This window comes from Schistocerca gregaria, chromosome 7, assembly GCF_023897955.1.
Source record: "Schistocerca gregaria isolate iqSchGreg1 chromosome 7, iqSchGreg1.2, whole genome shotgun sequence".
NCBI classification, from domain to species: Eukaryota; Metazoa; Arthropoda; class Insecta; order Orthoptera; family Acrididae; genus Schistocerca; species Schistocerca gregaria.
The window spans coordinates 136,523,948-136,537,635 of record NC_064926.1 but is presented as its reverse complement, the minus strand read 5'-3'; positions in this window follow the sequence as shown (position 1 = coordinate 136,537,635).

The following is a 13,688-nucleotide window of genomic DNA, read 5'->3' as shown; positions in this document are numbered from 1 at the left end:
CAGGGTGTCTAAAAAATGACCGGTATATTTGAAACGGCAATACAAACTAAACGAGCAGCGATAGAAATACACCGTTTGTTGCAATATGCTTGGGACAACAGTACATTTTCAGGCAGACAAACTTTCGAAATCACAGTAGTTACAATTGTCAACAACAGTGGCGCTGCGGTCTGGGAAACTCTGTAGTACGATATTTTCCACATATCCACCATGCGTAGCAATAATATGGCGTAGTCTCTGAATTAAATTACCCGAAAGCTTTGACAACGTGTCTGGCGGAATGGCTTCACATGCAGATGAGATGTACTGCTTCAGCTGTTCAATTGTTTCTGGATTCTGGCGGTACACCTGGTCTTTAAAGGGTCCCCATAGAAAGAAGTCACAGGGGTTCATGTCTGGCGAATAGGGAGGCCAATCCACACCGCCTCCTGTATGTTTCGGATAGCCCAAAGCAATCACACGATCATCGAAACATTGATTCAGGAAATTAAAGACGTCGGCCGTGCGATGTGGCCGGGCACCATCTTGCATAAACCACGAGGTGTTCGCAGTGACGTCTGAGGCAGTTTGTACCGCCACAAATTCACGAAGAATGTCCAGATAGCGTGATGCAGTAATCGTTTCGGATCTGAAAAATGGGCCTATGATTCCTTTGGAAGAAATGGCGGCACAGACCAGTACTTTTTGAGGATGCAGGGACGATGGGACTGCAACATGGGGCTTTTCGGTTCCCCATATACGCCAGTTCTGTTTATTGACGAAGCCGTCTAGGTAAAAATAAGCCTCGTCAGTAAACCAAATGCTGCCCACATGCATATCTCCGTCATCAAACCTGTGCACTATATCGTTTGCAAATTTCTCTCGTGCAGCAATGGTAGCGGCGCTGAGGGTTTGCCGCTTTTGAATTTTGTATGTATAGAGGTGTAAACTCTGGCGCATGAGACGATACGTGGACGTTGGCGTCATTTGGACCACAGCTGCAACACGGCGAACGGAAACCTGAGGCCGCTGTTGGATCACCTGCTGCACTAGCTGCGCGTTGCCCTCTGTGGTTGCCGTACGCGATCGCCCTACCTTTCCAACACGTTCATCCGTCACGTTCCCAGTCCGTTGAAATTTTTGAAACAGATCTTTTATTGTATCGCTTTTCAGTGCTTTGGTTACATTAAACATCCGTTGAAAACTTCGTCTTGTTGCAACAACACTGTGTTCTAGGCGGTGGAATTCCAACACCAGAAAAATCCTCTGTTCTAAGGAATAAACCATGTTCTCCACAGCACACTTGCACGTTGTGAACAGCACACGCTTACAGCAGAAAGACGACGTACAGAATGGCGCACCCACAGACTGCGTTGTCTTCTATATCGTTCACATCACTTGCAGCGCCATCTGTTGTTGAAAATTGTAACTACTGTAATTTCGAAAGTTTGTCCGCCTGAAAATGTACTGTTGTCCCAAGCATATTGCAACAAACGGTGTATTTCTATCGCTGCTCGTTTAGTTTTTATTGCCGTTTCAAATATACCTGTAGATATTGCACGACCGCAGGTTGCAGGTCCTGTACAGGCCTTTCTGGATACAGAAAAATGTTCCACTGCGGCCCTGACCTGCACATTCTGCATATCTGTCACCAATTGAAAACATCTGGCCAACGGTTGGTGAGCGACTGGCTCGTCACAATGCGCCAGTCGCTATTCTTGATGAACTGTGGTATCGTGTTCAAGGTGCATGGGCAGCTGTACCTGTAGACACCATCCAAGCTCTGTTTGACTCAATGCCCCGGCGTATCAAAGCCGTTATTACGGCCAGAGGTGGTTGTTCTGGGTACTGATTTCTCAGGATCTATGCACCCAGATTGCGTGAAAATGCAATCACATGTCAGTTATAGCATAATATATTTGTCCAATGAATGCCCGTTTATCTTCTGCATTTCTTCCTGGTACAGCAATTTTAATGGCCAGTAGCGCATATATCAATTTTAAACGGTGAAAAGAAGAATTAATCTATCAGTTCATTATGAAACGAAAGGGTTTATTGCTTGTCTTCGCGTACACCTGACGGTATGTGCTCTCCAGATATATTGTCCCACTGTTTTATTTCAGCCAAAGAAAGTACTGAAGACTGGTTTCACTCAGAAGGCTAACTGGATATCTCGGTCAGTCAGACCACTAAACATTGCTTCCAGTTGTATGAAAGAGAGAATACAAACTTCAACCGACAGAAAAACTAAAGACCTTTTTGACTTGGAAAGGAAATAATGAATAACTCAGTCAGTAGTAGGCAAAACTGGAGTGTGTCGACTGTTTTCACTCGGTTGCTCCCAGAGACTGGTTTCACGTGGAAGAAATGAATGAATAAAAAAATCTCACAGACATTTAAAACTACAACAGAATGAATCGATTGTTTTCATTCAATTGTTCTCATCACTACCAGTAAGCAAGAGGTGCTGGGTTCTAATCGCAGTCCGGCATACGTTTTCACTCATCTCCGCTGATTCCGGGTAAGTCACGTTGCAGCTGACATCAATAACCCAGTCGCTTCACTTTCCTTTCTCCTCCCACCACTTCCGATTTACATATAATTTCTTTTAATCTTGTGCATTGTGTTAATTTATATGGTTTCCTCTAGGAAACATATTTTCGTTTACAAAACTGGAAGAGTATTGAGTAGAATTCAGAAATGCTACATTGTTTCTATCTTCTACAATGTCACTACTTACACTCCTGGAAATTGAAATAAGAACACCATGAATTCATTGTCCCAGGAAGGGGAAACTTTATTGACACGTTCCTGGGATCAGATACATCACATGATCACACTGACAGAACCACAGCCACATACACACAGGCAACAGAGCATGCACAATGTCGGCACTAGTACAGTGTATATCCACCTTTCGCAGCAATGCAGGCTGCTATTCTCCCATGGAGACGATAGTACAGATGCTGGATGTAGTCCTGTGGAGCGGCTTGCCATGCCATTTCCACCTGGCGCCTCAGTTGGACCAGCGTTCGTGCTGGACGTGCAGACCGCGTGAGACGACGCTTCATCCAGTCCCAAACATGCTCAATGGGGGACAGAACCGGAGATCTTGCTGCCAGGGTAGTTGACTTACACCTTCTAGAGCACGTTGGTTGGCACGGGATACATGCAGACGTGCATTGTCCTGTTGGAACAGCAAGTTCCCTTGCCGGTCTAGGAATGGTAGAACGATGGGTTCGATGACGGTTTGGATGTACCGTGCACTATTTAGTGTCCCCTCGACGATCACCAGAGGTGTACGGCCAGTGTAGGAGATCGCTCCCCACACCATGATGCCGGGTGTTGGCCCTGTGTGCCGTGGTCGTATGGAGTCCTGATTGTGGCGCTCACCTGCACGGCGCCAAACACGCATACGACCATCATTGGCACCAAGGCAGAAGCGACTCTCATCACTGAAGACGACACGTCTCCATTTGCCCCTCCATTCACGCCTGTCGCGATATCACTGGAGGCGGGCTGCACGATGTTGGGGCGTGAGCGGAAGACGGCCTAACGGTGTGCGGGAACGTAGCCCAGCTTCATGGAGACGGTTGCGAATGGTCCTCGCCGATACCCCAGGAGCAACAGTGTCCCTAATTTGCTGGGAAGTGGCGGTGCGGTCCCCTACGGCACTGCGTAGGATCCTACGGTCTTGGCGTGCATCCGTGCGTCGCTGCGGTCCGTTCCCAGGTCGACGGGCACGTGCACCTTCCGCCGACCACTGGCGACAACATCGATGTACTGTGGAGACCTCACGCCCCACGTGTTGAGTAATTCGGCGGTACGTCCACCCGGCCTCCCGCATGCCCACTATACGCCCTCGCTCAAAGTCCGTCAACTGCACATACGGTTCACGTCCACGCTGTCGCGGCATGCTACCAGTGTTAAAGACTGCGATGGAGCTCCGTATGCCACGGCAAACTGGCTGACACTGACGGCGGTGGTGCACAAATGCTGCGCAGCTAGCGCCATTCGACGGCCAACACCGTGGTTCCTGGTGTGTCCGCTGTGCCGTGCGTGTGATCATTGCTTGTACAGCCCTCTCGCAGTGTCCGGAGCAAGTATGGTGGGTCTGACACACCGGTGTCAATGTGTTCTTTTTTCCATTTCCAGGAGTGTATTTGGATAGTACTGGGCTTCAGCATACGCCCACAAGAGTAGAGTGTTTCCTCGCCAAGCGAAGTCTGCTAGTATTAAACATCAGTCTTAATTTCAGGAGGATATTTATGTGAGTATACGTTTGGAGCACAGCATCATATTGTAGTGAGACATTGGCTTTGGGTAAACTGTGGGACAGAAGAGAATCGATGCCTTGGAAATGTGGTGCTACAGAAGAATGTTGAAAATTAGGTGGACTGATAAGGTGAGGAACATAGAGCTTCTCCGTAGAATCTATGAGGAAAGAAACACATGGGAAACACTGAAAAGGAGAGGGGACACTATAACACATCATCTTTTAAGACATGGGGGAATAACTTCCATGCTGCTAGAGGGGTCCGTGCAGGGTAAAAACAGCAGAGGAAGACAAAGGTTGGGATACATCCAGCAGACAATTGAGAAAGTAGCTTGCAGTAGCTACTCTGAGATAAAAAGTTTGGCACAGGAGAGGAATACGTCATGGTGGAGTGCATCAAACCAATGAGAATACTGATCAAACTTTGTTCCCAAATAAGCGGATCAGAGTTATACTACTGCAATAATTTTTTAAATTGTGCAACAATGCTTACCACTGCAATTCGAGACTGTCAAATCAAGAACATTTATACTTCAATTATTTCCATGTTCGATCGTAAACACTAATACTATAAGGGTTGGAACTTTAATAGTGGCAACTGTTTATTTACAGGTCGTACAAAATAGATACTTCAGTCTGTATGCTGTTCATTTTATGACCACAACCTATGACCAGTTTAGTGACAGAAGTGATGACAGTTTCTGAAGGACCTGACCATCATTTTGCAGGCAAATGCTCAAGTACGTACAGTGCAAGGTGTTACTGATTTGTTTGACTGATGGTGCTGCTGAGCGGTAAATAAATAGTTGCTACTATTAAAGTTCAAACCCTCTTACTTAAAAAATTAGTGACAGCAGCTAATTCTTCTTTGAGGACATTATATAAAATTATTGAATCATACACACAGCTTTTATAGTTCAGGATAATAACTGCAATTTGCCAACTAAATTTAAAGACTTAAATTGAATATAATCTACAAAAATATCATTCGTATTGAAGGATAAAAGACTGCTACTGTTAGGCCGTATTTCGAGTATACATTTTAAAATTAAACAAAAAAGACTAGAACTGGACACATTTCATCTGAGTCTATAACTTTATGCTGCAATAAATTCTCTGTAACAACATTAGATTATGATAAAGAAATCAATAACTCCTTCATTATCACTTACTATTGGAATCACAGTACTATTTACGAACATTATTGTTGTACTTATTGTTATACCATAGTTATATCCCTAGATAGCCACTTATCTTCTCTCTTTTTGAACCAAATCTTTTAGGATTTTAATATTTTAATATCAATATTTTCATGGTTGACACACTGTTCTCTACAACATTCTTTTTTTTATGTAACAAACGAATATTCTACGTATACTGAATGTGTTTCGTTTACTGCACGATTTTCTGTCGCCAGTAAACATTGTGACCATTTTACATTTTGCTTTTGTTCGTAAATATCTGGAGGACCTTCCTTTAATTTTAGCTCACACATAATGTATTTGTAATTTCGTTGTACCACTATATTATAGGAAATATTTCGACTACTTCTAAACAGTACGTAACGATTTGCAAGTTAGAACTTTTCAGAGATTTATAGCTTAGTTATTTTACAGTAATGTACAATCCTGAAGAGTGATCGCGTTAGTTGTTTCTTCTGACCATAGGGGGCTACATTGTGGCAATTGGTTTATTCTCCACTGCCGTCTGCCTAAGATGAAACAAGACCATGGACTTCCAAGCCATCGGGCCTTTCAAGCCGCTGCCTCCTCAATGTTCCGTCTTCTGCCACGGCGTCTGTGTCGAGCCTCGGCTGGAGGATTACAATCAGTATCGGCAACCCATTGCCATGGCAACCAATACAGGCACCTCTGCTTCGACTACTTTCGACGAGTTCATACAAATTCCCCCAGAGGGCAGTCCACACACAAAGCCGATCCAATCATTTCTTTGTTTTAAAAGATCACGAAAGGATTTGGTGTGACTCTTATGAATGTAAAGTTTCGAATCTATTGTTTCTGTAAATTTGAACTATACCATTTAATGTAACATACCTCGCGTAATGAATACTTGATTCGTTGTCAATGATGAAATGCCGTATGCGACAGACGGAGCTTACGGTATATGGTCTGGAGTTTAGCGGCCGTACTCAACAGTTGACGTTAGTGTTATTACGGATTCTACTCCGCCGCCTCTAGCCACCATCATGGATATAACATTCTATTTTGATATTATTCTATCTTTCATCCTAGATCTTTTAGCCAGGTTGCCATGTCTTTGTAAAGGTATGTCTCTGAATATATGTTACCATTGTACTGCAGTGCTCACAGCTTGAAGATGGTCTACATTATAGAAGTAAAACGACTGCCAAACAAAATAAGCATCTAATGCTATCGATAGTTTTATACTGTATTTCAACGTTTGACACCGGTCGCTGTTCACTCTACATTGAAGGAATACTTTCTAAAATTTCGATGGGTAGTGGTTTTTTCAAACATACATACATCTCATACACACTTCTAAAATAATTACGTCTACCACAGTGGAATTTTTAATTTCCAGAAATCGAGCGAGAACCTAGACAGCGATTAACGGAGCCGCTCCACCTTCAAACTGTTGGCCACATAGGAAATTTCAGCTCAATACGACAAGCATCCACAGCTAGCGGTTTCACACAGGCAGCCTTAGGAAAACCCCTTAGAACAGGCAAAGGAGGTGATCACTTTGACTGATTCACAAAAACATCATTCGAGGAAGAACAAGCACTAGTGATGCACTGCGTTTCCATCGATTAAAGTGGGGGTACCTGATTTGTCTTTCCATGTATTGATTTATAAGCCATTTTACTTCCTTCAGTTGGAAGTAAGCCATTTTACTTCCTACAGTTCGAAGTACAAGTACGCACTGCGTACTCTTGCACCAGTCGCGCATACTCTTTCCTTACAGCATGGGGTACGAACACGGAATATTAATTTGTAGAGAAACTTCTGTTACTCGTTTAATAATAACTGAATGACAACAAAAATTTAACGCAGTGTTGCCGAGATGTCAGACTAAGTGTTTCATATGTAACATACACTGAAGTGACGAAACTAATGGGATGTCTCCTAATTCATTGTCGGACCTCCTTTTGCCAGGGGTAGTGATGCAACTCGACGTGGCGTTGACTCAACAAGTAGTAGGAACTGTCCTGCAGAAATATTGAGCCATATTGACTCTGTAGTCGTCCGTAATTGCGAAAATGTTGTCGGTGTAGAATGTTGTGCACGAACTGACCTCTCCATTACGTACCATAAACGTTCGATGGAATTGATGGTGAGCTATCTGTATGGCCAGATCAATCGCTCGAATTGCCCAGAATGTTCTTCAAACCAAACGTGAACGGCTGTGGTCCGGTGACATAACACATTATCACCCATAAAAATTTCATCGTTGTCTGGTAACATGATGACGATGAATGGCCTAAATGGTCTCCAAGCAAACGAATGTAACCATTTACTGTCAATAATAAATTCACTTGGACCAGAGGACACAGTCTGTCCATGTAAACACAGCCCACAACATTATGAAGCCACCATCAGCTGGCACAGTGGCGTGTTGACAACTTGGGTCCATGACTTCGTGAGGTCTGCGCCACATTCGAACCCTACCATCAGCTCTTACCAGCTAAAATCTGGCGTCATCTGAACAGAGCAGCGTTTTACAGTGGTCCAGTGTCCAAGCGATATGGTCACGAGCCCAGGGCAGGCAAAATTTCACCGCACTGTCTAACAGATACGTTCGTCGTACGGACCACATTGATTTCTGCGATTATTTCACGCAATGTGGCTTGTCTGTTAGCACTAACAACTTTATTAACGCCGCTGCTGTCGGTCGTTACGTGAAAACTTTCGGCCACTGCGTTGTCCGTGGTGAGAGATAAAGCCGTACATTTGGTAATCTTGGCACACTTTTCACATTACGGATCTAGGAAACTTGAATTTCCTAACGATTTCCGAAATGGAATGTCCCACACATCTATCCCCAAATACCAATCTGTGTTTAAAGTCTATTAATTCCCATCGTGAGTTCACAATTACGTTGGACACATTTTTACAGGAATCACCTGAGTACAAAAGGCTGCTCCTGTATGCGATACTACCGTCATCTGAATATATGCATATTGTTATCCCATTACTTTTATCATCTCAGGCCGATACTGCCATAAGTTCTTTCTAAATATTTAATAAAACAATAAATTCGTTCTTTTACCCCATCTACTATATGAGTGATGGAGACATATGCTAGAGATTATATGGATATATCGGATAACTACTGGGGAGATGCTGAATCGTACTGGGAAAGAAGGAATTGATGGCACTATGTTACTAACAGAAGAATGGTTCAAATGGCTCTGAGCACTATGCGACTTGACTTCTGAGGTCATCAGTCGCCTAGAACTTAGAATTAATTAAACCTAACTAACATAAGGAATCACACACACCCATGACCGAGGCATGCAGCGCCTAGAACCGCACGGCCACTCCGGCCGGCACTAACAGAAGAGACCGGTTGATATGAGATATGCAGGGGCATCAGTGAATCGTCGATTTCAAGATGTTAGGTAAAAACTGTGATCGGAGGCAAAGGTTTTGCTGTAGTAAGGAGGCTCAAATGGACGGAGGTTGCAGTAGCTACGCAAAGGCAAATGGGCCTGCAGAGGATGTACTAGCGTGCAGAGTCGCATAAAACTAGTCTTCGAAGTGGAAGCCACAGCTACAACAACAACAACAACAACAACAGAAACTGTGGGGGATTTATGGACAATTCACTGATTCTCCTCTGTTCGCACCATGTAACACATATTTCCAGCGTCATCACTGACACGTAAAGTGACATTTCCAATAACATACTTGATAGACCTTGTATTCGACTGCCTCTGGTAACAGTGTTGTTTTGTTTGTTCTCTTCGTGAATAAAATTTTTTCCATTTGGCAGTGTCACTGAGCTCCTTTCTTTAAGTTTATTTTCCATATATTCTGCTCTGGGCGAACTCCATTCAAATAAGCACGTTGCTATGCCTATGATTTATTGCCACTCTTTATGTATCAGTTGTACGCGGAACCTGTGATCGGTATTTTCAGCGACCAGCAGCTAGCGTGTCTTTCAGTGGACGCTTCACTGAACCCACCTTAGTTAGTCACAACTCTTAGTCGTCTCTCAAGCTTAGTAGGACCTTGGACTTCAGCGCCTCTTCGACGGTAAAAAAAAAGGAACAAAAATAGTGACGGGTAAAGAGCTATTTACAGGCCGGCAGTACAGCGAGTAATAATCCCTCGTGACTTTGACCGGCGTGATGCCGCGCCTGGCAGCGGGCCACGGCATTATACGAATATGAACCTCGAACGTCCTCCATGCAACGTAGCACCGTTCCCTCGGCGGGCAGCTTCGCACGGCGCACGTTTCCGACAGGTGCGCTCGTTTCGTTAATAACACGTGAACCGGTTTCGGCCACTGTCTTTGATCTACAGGATTACGTGACTGCCATGAGCCGTCCTCACACTTTACACACTCTGGGTAAAATTGCTGCCACATTTGGAGGTCAACAACATTCTCCTCATTAGCTCATTTCAGGTCCCTTTCCCATCGCCAGATACTTTCGCTCGTTTAGGAAAACCATTTATTCCAATACTGTTGGAATGTAAATAAGAGTCTCGCGTATTTAAACACGCTCTTCGCATCTTGATGCATCAGTGATTTCGTGGCGTGACAGCAAGTTGCTACGCTGAGCGCCAGAGTGTGGCTGTGTCCAAAGCAAGTTGGTGGGCACTAATGTAGCGCAAATCTTACGGTTCATGACACTTCTCGCGCTGCATGCCCATGTCGCTGCTGTTTTACTTAAGTACTGTGTGGGGCTAATTAAAGTGGCCCGGACGAGTGGATACGGTGGGTCACGATGAGCGGACCCCGTGATGGGCAGACCACATGTATACACACCACGTGACCCACATCGGTTCAGAGAGGAGTCCTTGCTGTCAGTGTGACTCGAGTAGTGACAGGGAGACGGTGGCACTCACTGTGGAGCGTTGGGTGTTCCTTGTGGAAAGGTACGTGACAGCAAAGTCGTGGGAACGTTGCAGTCAGTTGTTTGTAGAGACATTTAATGGTGTCAAAGTGCAGCAAAGAGTGTGATGCAACGCTTAGTCCTAAAATACCGCCAGGCGGGATCTGTTTTGAAGAAGTAAAAAAATATTTCAGAAACGTGGCCGCACATCAGAAAATATGGCTGCAGTTTACCCCCAGAATATGCTTCAGAGTCGTACCAAATCTACTCGACGCATATCGCAAGAGAGCGAAATATCACGTCGATCATGTGGACAAATACACCACCTGGATCTGTACATGCATCCCTACAGAATGTCTGTTGTTCATGCATTAAAGCCAGCAGATGCTCCTCAGTGCCTCCAGTTTTGTGATTGGCAGTTCACTGAGGTAACTACGAATAGCTTGAACATGTATCTGTTCTCCATGTCTGATGAAGCCTGGCAACACCTGAGTGGGTATGTCAACTCCCAGAATGACAGGTCCTGGACTGAGGAGAATCCACATAACTTCCACGAAACATCACAGCATGCTCAGAAAATTGAGATTTGGTAGTGTAGTACCTGCAAAAAAAAAAGGTTGAAATGGCTCTGAGCACTATGGGTCTTAAACGTCTGAGGTCATCAGTCTCCTAGAACTTAGAACTAGTTAAACCTAACTAACCTAAGGTCATCACACACGTCCAAGCCCGAGGCAGGATTCGAATCCGCGACCGTAGCGGTCGCGCGGTTCCAGACTGTAGCACTTAGAACCGCTCGGCCACGCCGGCCGGCTATACTATCTCATAATTCATTTCCATATCGTATCTTTATATCATTTGATTAGTCACCAAATCCTGTTCCATTTGACACCTTTTGCTTTCCTGTGCTGAATACAGTTTGCGCTGCACATGCAGAATTAAGTTCAACGTCAGGACAAAGATTTAAGGGGTATTGGATGCTGACGTCATGATCAGTCACGAGAAAACTATGTGGAGCCACGCTGCCACCGCCTCCCCCCCCCCCTGCCTCCCCTATGGGAGAGCCAGCCGGAGTGGCCGAGCGGTTGTAGGCGCTACAGTCTGGAACCGCACGACCGCTACGGTCGCAGGTTCGAATATTGCCTCGGGCATGGATGTGTGTGATATCCTTAAGTTAGTTAGGCTTAAGTAGTTCTAAGTTCTAGGGGACTGGTGACCACAGATGTTGAGTCCCATAGTGCTCAGAACCATTTGAACCCAATGGGAGACAGCGGCTGGCCATCGTCGCCCACTGACTGCTGAACTGCTATCGGGTTAGTGGCACGAATTCTGCACCCACTTCCTGGGCAAACACGACATCAACACTGCGCAAGTGCACAATAAACACTGCACTCAAGCAAAGATTTGGTGGTTTACTGATATTAGGAGAACATGCGCGAAAATTTTAACAGGTAATGGTATATATCTGCGCTCGACAAACAGTGCCTTCTCTATACGTCAGAAAGGCATAATTTGTCCTATACCATCTTCAGCAAGACAGCCAGGACTCACTTTTGCATTATCAGAATAACTGTCACTGAATTTTTTCCATACTCTTACTAGAGTAACAAAAAAAAAAAAAAAAAAAAAAAGGAGCCGGCCGCGGTGGTCTCGCGGTTCTAGGCGCGCAGTCCGGAACCGTGATACTGCTACGGTCGCACGTTCGAATCCTGCCTCGGGCATGGATGTATGTGATGTGCTTAGGTTAGTTAGGTTTAAGTAGTTCTAAGTTCTAGGGGACTAATGACCACAGCAGTTGAGTCCCATAGTGCTCAGAGCCATTTGAACCATTTTTTGAAAAAAAAGGAGGACTGTACATTTAACAGCCATTGTAACAGAAAATAACAAACGCATTTTCCACCCTTGATCCTGTACCATATATCTGACATCACTACCTTGGCTGATGTAATGGCTATAAGAATAGGTAGCCACATAATTGCACGGGTGCCAGGTTGAAATTCATTGGGAGAGTCCTTAGAAAATGTAGTCCATCGAATAAGGAGGTGGCTTACAAAACACTCGTTCGACCTATACTTGAGTATTGCTCAACAATGTGGGATTCGTACCAGGTCGGGTTGACAGAGGATATAGAGAAGATCCAAAAAAGAGCGGAGCGTTTCGTCACAGGATTATTTGGTAAGCGTGATAGCGTTACGGAGATGTTTAGCAAACTCAAGTGGCAAATTCTGCAAGAGAGGCGCTCTGCATGGCAGTGTAGCTTGCTGTCCAGGTTTCGAGAGGGTGCGTTTCACGATGAGGTATCGAATATATTGCTGCCCCCTACTTATTCATCCCGAGGAGATCATGAATGTAAAATTAGAGAGATTCGAGCTCGCACGGAGTCTTTCCGTTAGTCGTTCTTCCCGCGAACCATAGGCGACTGGAACAGGAAAGGGAGGTAATGGCAGTGGCACGTTAAGTGCCCTCCGCCACACACCGTTGGGTGGCTTGCGGAGAATAAATGTAGATGTAGATAATCCATTAAAAGTACAAACTTCCACAACACGCACATATCCAGCAAATAACATAACACTTACGTAGTCTTATTTTAGTACTTATAAACAGAAAAGATGCCGTGATCAACAATATCGAAACTAGTGTTACACACCAGAAGACAAAATTTGCAGAACGACCTTAGGACTACATAAACAAAAATATTGGTTATCCATGCCTGCTCGACGAACAACACATCTTTTAGTTATTAAGGAGGTATTATTTGCTATTTACCTTGGCCAGCGAAACAGTAAGGCCCTCTAGAGACGTCTAATTGTTTTTTTCTATAATCTCATATGTACTGGTACTATAACATTCCATATCCTCAAAATTACCAAAAATACATCAGGGAAGGTATTGCAGCCCATACTGATTTGCTTATGACGAACAGACAACGATCCACCCAGAGATAGAGCACAGCAGAAATTTTCATCATTTTTGCAATCGATTTCTGGGTAGAATAATAATAACTATAGACATACAGGGCTCAGCTTTATAAACTATTATTGATCCAGATTACATGGAATCTGGACAGAACCGCACAAGTCAACAGTTTTTCCTTTATTTACCTGGAAGATGCTTGCTTGGAACCCGTCTAATCCTGTCGCAATATATGTAAAATCGGGGGAGAAGAATTGGAAATAAATGTTAGCATTGCAATACAACCACCAATGGCAAACACAAAAATAAGTGTCAGCTAAAAGCCACGATTGAAACGCCCGCGAAACCTGCTGGGCAGAACAAGTAATAGGATTGTGGAAAGGGCCAAGGGTTGAAGTCAGTTTCTGCTCCTAATTGTCATTTATTGTAATTTAGCAACACTTTGATGGCTGAAGGCTTCCAACAAAAAATCTTAACAAA